This window comes from Cavia porcellus, unplaced genomic scaffold, assembly GCF_034190915.1.
Source record: "Cavia porcellus strain 051 isolate PalLab524CR breed Dunkin Hartley unplaced genomic scaffold, mCavPor4.1 scaffold_18, whole genome shotgun sequence".
Taxonomy (NCBI): Eukaryota; Metazoa; Chordata; class Mammalia; order Rodentia; family Caviidae; genus Cavia; species Cavia porcellus.
This window is the reverse complement of record NW_026947501.1, coordinates 35,507,889-35,513,888: the sequence shown is the minus strand read 5'-3', so window position 1 is coordinate 35,513,888 and position 6,000 is coordinate 35,507,889. Positions and strand designations below refer to the sequence as shown.

The 6,000-nt window shown below is 35.0% G+C and overlaps 1 pseudogene; it reads right to left on the bottom strand.

The window, feature by feature from the left end:
• LOC100733034 (ATP synthase mitochondrial F1 complex assembly factor 1-like) overlaps positions 1–6,000 on the bottom strand; it is a 64,169-nt pseudogene continuing 58,169 nt past the window's right edge.

The following is a 6,000-nucleotide window of genomic DNA, read 5'->3' as shown; positions in this document are numbered from 1 at the left end:
CTAAGACTCATCCTGGTTCTAGGTATGTTTCAGTTCTGCTGCAGATCCACTGTGCTCCACTTCAGCAATGGCAGACATATATTTGAGTTAAATTGGTCTGAACTTAAACTTGCCCTTTAACCCGCAGGTGTCTTTACCATCAGAGAAGAGCTGAACTTGATTGATGATGCACTGTATTTCAGCAATATTCAGAAATGTGGAATCCACTTCTGCTGTCATCAGTACTATGCCTTGTTCTTCCTTAAATTCAGGGTAGTGACACAAAATCAACTAGCAGGTTGTAGGGTCCCCTTAGGTCTGAATAGTTATACAAGCAATGACATGGAGTTCACTATCTGCCCATTGTCCAATAAAAACTCATAACCTTCCCTTTGTGGCAGTACTCCCAGAAATGTTGGAGAGGACTGAGCCAAGTGCCAGACCAAATCAAAGTTTTCTGTATGAATGGAATGCATAGACTGAATCTTTGCTGCAAAACCTGCAAATCTATTTTAGTTCTTCTCAGTTCTGGCTTGTACCATCTCAGTGTTAAAGACAGAACCAAGTGTCCTGTCTTTAGTGAATTCTTTGCTCAGTGGCCATTTCTCCAAGGCATCTGTTTTCTGCTCCACACTTTTTATGAACTCAACTTGCCTACAGTGCCTACTTCACAAAGTCCCTGGTTTACTCCAGGAAGGGCTCCAAGGCCATAGTCTCAGATCTACACACTCACTGCATCTGATCCAGGAGCTGCCTTGTAGGTGTTGGCTTGGAGCTTGGCTCCAGCCACTGCAGTCGGCACCCTCAGAGACTTGACCTGAGCCTCAACGTGCAGGCACAACCCCCCCCCCCCCCAGTCCCCACTGTGCTATGCATCCTCTGGGCTTCTCTAGAGGCACCACCACCTGCAACCACCATTGCAGCCCACTCCTTAATTATAAAAATATATAAATAGGACTGAGAATGTAGTTGATCTCTCTCCTTTTATTTAGCTTTCTGTAGTTTAGGTTTCATTTAAACACAATCAATTTCAGTGCAAAATTTTTAAGTGGAAACTTCTCAAAATAACAATTCCTAAGCACTGACTCCTTAGCTATTGTGATGTGATAGGGATGTGATGCGATGAAATCTTGCACTACCATGCTATGTCCCAAATATCTTTTTAGTATGAGCTGCCTACCCATTAGTCACCCAGTAAACTATTATGAGATTGACAGCTTTGATATAGCCTAGCCTGGGTACAATCCTTGTTTTCCTTTATAACTGCCCCAAGGCCCAACAGTACAGCTGCTAGCAATTCAGATACACCAAAGAGAAGCTTTAAAGTGCTTCCTTTCAGTTAAAGGATGAAAGCTCTCAATTTAAGGAAAGAAAAAAGATCATATGTGAGATATCCAAGATCCACTATAAAAATGCATCCTCATGAAATTTCAAAAAAAGAACTTTTTCTCTCCCTTCCCTCTCTCATCTCTAGTGCTTTTTAATAAATGGAGACGAGAACAAGAATTGGAGGGCATAAGAAGTGATGGAAGAAAGGAACAGAAAAAAGGAACTAGGATATATTAAGTACAGGTAGAAACTTCTCACGATTAATGAAATCATTATGTACTGCAAACGCATATTAATAAAAATTAAAGAGAAATGTTTGCTACTTTGCTTATCATATTTCAAGCTCCAAAAATCATAGTCACCATGTGTAATAAATTCTTCATTAAAATGGAAAAAAGATTACATTTTAGAAGACATGTGCACAAACTATTTTGGTTGGTGGAAGTGGGTGATACTAGAAAGCACTGAATCTGTACACAGGCTTCAGGAAGTGACACCAAGTCCTTCACCATAAATAAAGTTAAACAAATTCCTGAATTGTTTGAAACATATATAAGTCAGTGGAAATAATCTGAAGAAGCACTGCCACATTTCTGGCCTGGTTAGTAAACATAATTGAGGAGAAAGAATTACATCAAAAGCAGATCTTTAGCTGTGATGAAACTGGGATGCTATGGTTGGAGTTGCCAAATCGAGCCTACATTTATAAAAGTGCAAAAGAAACATGATAACGTAAAACATAGAAACATTTTCTAATTGCAGTGTTCTTTTGAAATGTTTCAGTAAGGAGACTTTCAAAGACTGATGATCCCTAATCATCTATATCATTGTGTCTCTACGACCTGGGATCATCTTAAATGTTTCAGCAATTTGACTAAGAAACCTTGTAAATATCCTGTGAGTATATCACTCTATATATTTTAAGAGAAGGATATTTTGGGAGGGAGAGAGACAAAATAAAAGACCATATGGTTGTATTTGTTTGATGGCTAATTTGTTATAAAAATCAAATTAACACTAACTTGCTAATAAAAGTAGGTTCTGTTGACTTCCTAAACTACCCAGATATAATATTTAATGTTTCTTAAGCATGTTTGGGGTCTAGAAATATTAATACAATAAAGATTTCAAGTTAAATTTATAATATAAAATGTGGGGAAAATATAATAAAGTTACCTAATTTAACAAAATTATACACTCAAAAATTTAAAGGAGCTTTTATTTTATTTTTAAAAATTTATTTAAAGAAAAAAACAAAATGGTAAAAGGGTACAAGTAACACAGAATTTCAAAAAAAAACAGTAAGAAATCACTAGTTATGAGATTACATATTGTCATCTTAGAAATAGTTGTTCAAGTTACAAAATTAAAGCATACAAAATGGACATTCAAACAGTGAGACTGCAAACAGTTGTGTTCAGTGATCCAACAAAAACTTAGTAATATGGTCATCTATCTTACACACCTAGACACACTCACAGTTGTATCCTTGAGAACACTTTCTTTTCCTCTCTTTTTACAACAACATTTACACATTTTGGGTTTTATTACTCCCAAAGTTCTTGCTACTCTTTTTTTTTTTTTTTTTGGAAGAAAATAAAACCAAATGTGAAAAAACAAAGTAGTAAGTCAAAACAAAGGATGGACATAGTACATGATGTAAAAACTGAATACAAGGTAATCAACAATGGTTACCATAATGCCTCTTGCCACCTTAAAAAGAATTGCTTATATCACCAGGTATAATAAAATTGAACAAAACAGTACAGAACAAAGCCAACAAAGCATAAACATTGGAGACATTACAGGACTTCTAAAGAAGATAATAGTCAAACCAGAATGGGCATCCTAGTGAATCTTATTGCCTTCAAAGAAGTTGATTATACCCTCAAGCTTGATACTATCAAACAGAACAGAATAGAGTAAAATCAGTCAAAAGAAGATGGTGAGAGCAATACAGGGCTTCAAATCGAGTTAATAGGAAATCGAAAAATTATTTTAATATATCCTGTTAATTTTTAAAATTTTTCCCTTAATTAAAAATTAATAAATAAATATTTTAAAAAAGAGGAGATTGAGGTAAAAGAGGACATAACAACGTAACAATACAGGTCAGAACAGAACAATTTAAGCAACATAGTGTTTCACCACAAGATAAACCGACTTAATAATAGTTACCATAGTGTCTCTTTCCTTGAAATATTTGAGTATAACTTGGTATACTGCAGCATCAAACATATCAAGACAACGTGAAATCATTCAAGAGGATGAAAATATTACAGGGTATTTAGAACCAGCTAACAGAAAATGAACAATGGTTTCGATATTATCTCTTTGCCTATGAAAATTTTGTTTATACTATCACATATAATAAAATCCAATAAGATAAAACATGATAAAAGAAAAGGGGACAGAAGAACAATAGTTTGGTGGGGCTTCAAAACAAAATATTAAGAACTAGCTATTATGATGTCTTGTTTTCTTTAAAATAGCTGATCATATCATAATAGAAAATAATATTAAACAGCCCAGAATAAAACCGTTCCAATTAATGAGTGAAAACTTTATAAGGCTTCAAAGCCATATAATGGGGAACCACGATTACCACATAATTTTATGTAGTTGTATCATTTCTTACACTAGGGAAACTATTTAGTATTCATACAAGTGAGTTTGATTTATTTCACTTATGAGTATGGTCTCAGGTTGTGCTGATTTATTTTTAAATATCTCAATGTGATCCTTCTTTATAGCTGAGTAGTACTCCATTGTATAAAAATACCACAACTCTTTTTATCCATTCCTCAGTTGATGGACACTTGGGTTGTTTCCAAGACCTGGTGATTACAAATTGTGTTGCTATAAACATAGGTGCGCATATATCACTGTGGTATGATGCTTTCAGTTCTTCTGGGAATATGCCTAGAAGTGGAATAGCTGGAATGAATGGGACTTCCAATCCCAGGTTTTTGAGAAATCTCCAGACTGAGCTCCACAATGGTTGCACCAGTCTACACTCCCACCAACAGTGCAGGAGAGTTCCTTTTTCCCCACAGCCTCCCCAGTATTTGTTGTTGGTGTTTTTCTTGATCTTAGCCATTCTTTTAGGAGTGAGATGGAATCTCAGTGTGGTTTTAATTTGCATTTCTCTAATGACCAATGATCATGAACATTTTTTCGTATATTTATTTGCCATTTGTATTTCTTCATCTGAGAAGTGTGTATTCATCTCAGATGCCCATTTTTGGATTGGATCTTTCAATTTTGGAGGTCTGAGTTTTTTTAATTCTTCATATGTTTTAGACAGAAGTTCTTTGTCTGAGGTAGGGTTCACTAAGATTTTGCCCAGTTTGGAGGTTTTCTTTTCACTATGCTAGAGATTTCTTTTGACATGCAGAATCTTTTTTAATAACAGGTGATCCCAGTTATTGATTCTGGGAAGTATAGCCTGTGCAGCTTGAGTCCTATTCATGAATTCTCTACCTACCCCTATATCTTCAAGGCTTTTACCCAATTTGTCTTCTAAAAATTTAGTATTTCTGCTTTAATATTCAGATTTTTGAACCACTTAGATTTTAATTTAGGACATGGTGATAAACATGTGTCTAGCTTTAGTTTTCGGCATATGGACAGCCAGTTTTTCCAACACCTGTTATTAAAGAGACTCTCATTCTTCCAGTGAACCTGTTTGGCCCCTTTATCAAAGAAAAGGTGGTTGAGTGTGTTTCTAGTTGTGGTTGCATCTTCTAATCCATTCTGTTAATCTTTGGCTTTGTTTTGATTCCAGTACCATCCAGTATGGTTGCTTTGTAGTATAACTTCAAGTCAGGGATTGTGATGCCTCCTGCCTTGCCTTTGTTGCGTAGACCTGTCTTTGCTCTTCTAGGTCTCCTATCACTCCAGATGAATTTTAGGAGTGATTTCTTGAGATCTATGAGGTATGTTGATGTTATTTTTATTGGGATTGCATTGAATCTGTATAACAGTTTTGAAAGAATGGCCATTTTCACAATATTGATTCTTCCTATCCGTGAGCAAATGATGTCTTTCCACTTTTTGAGATTGTCTTCAATTTCTTTTTTCAGTGTATTATAATCTTCCCTGTATAGGTCTTTCACTTCTTTTGTGAGGGTAATTCCTAAATATATCACTTTTTTGGTTGCTAATGTGAAGGGTGTGGCTTCTCTTATTTTTCTGTCAGTAATTTTTAGTTAGTAATCTGTCAGTAATTGTTAGTGTATAGGAATGCTATTGATTTTTGAGTATTTATCTTGTATCCAACTACATCACTGAATTTATTTATTATATCTAAGAGTCTTTCAATGGAGTTTTGGGGGTCATCTATGTAGAGTATCATGTCATCTGCAAACAATGATAATTTAAATTCTTTGTTTCTTATCTTTAGCCCTTTTATTTCTCTCTTGTCTAGTTGCTCTGGCTAATATTTCCAGTACTATATTAAATAAGAGTTGTGATAAGGGACATCCTTGTCTTGTGCCTGATTTTAAAGTAAAGGTCTTCAATTTTGGGCCACTTAGTATGATACTGGCTGTTGGTTTGTTGTAGATGGCCTTTATTATATTGAGGTAAAGAACATCTATTCTAATTTTCTGTAAAGTTCTCATCATAAGTGAATGTTGACCTTAACAAAAGCTTTTTCTGCATCTATAGAAAGGACCATGTGATTCTTAC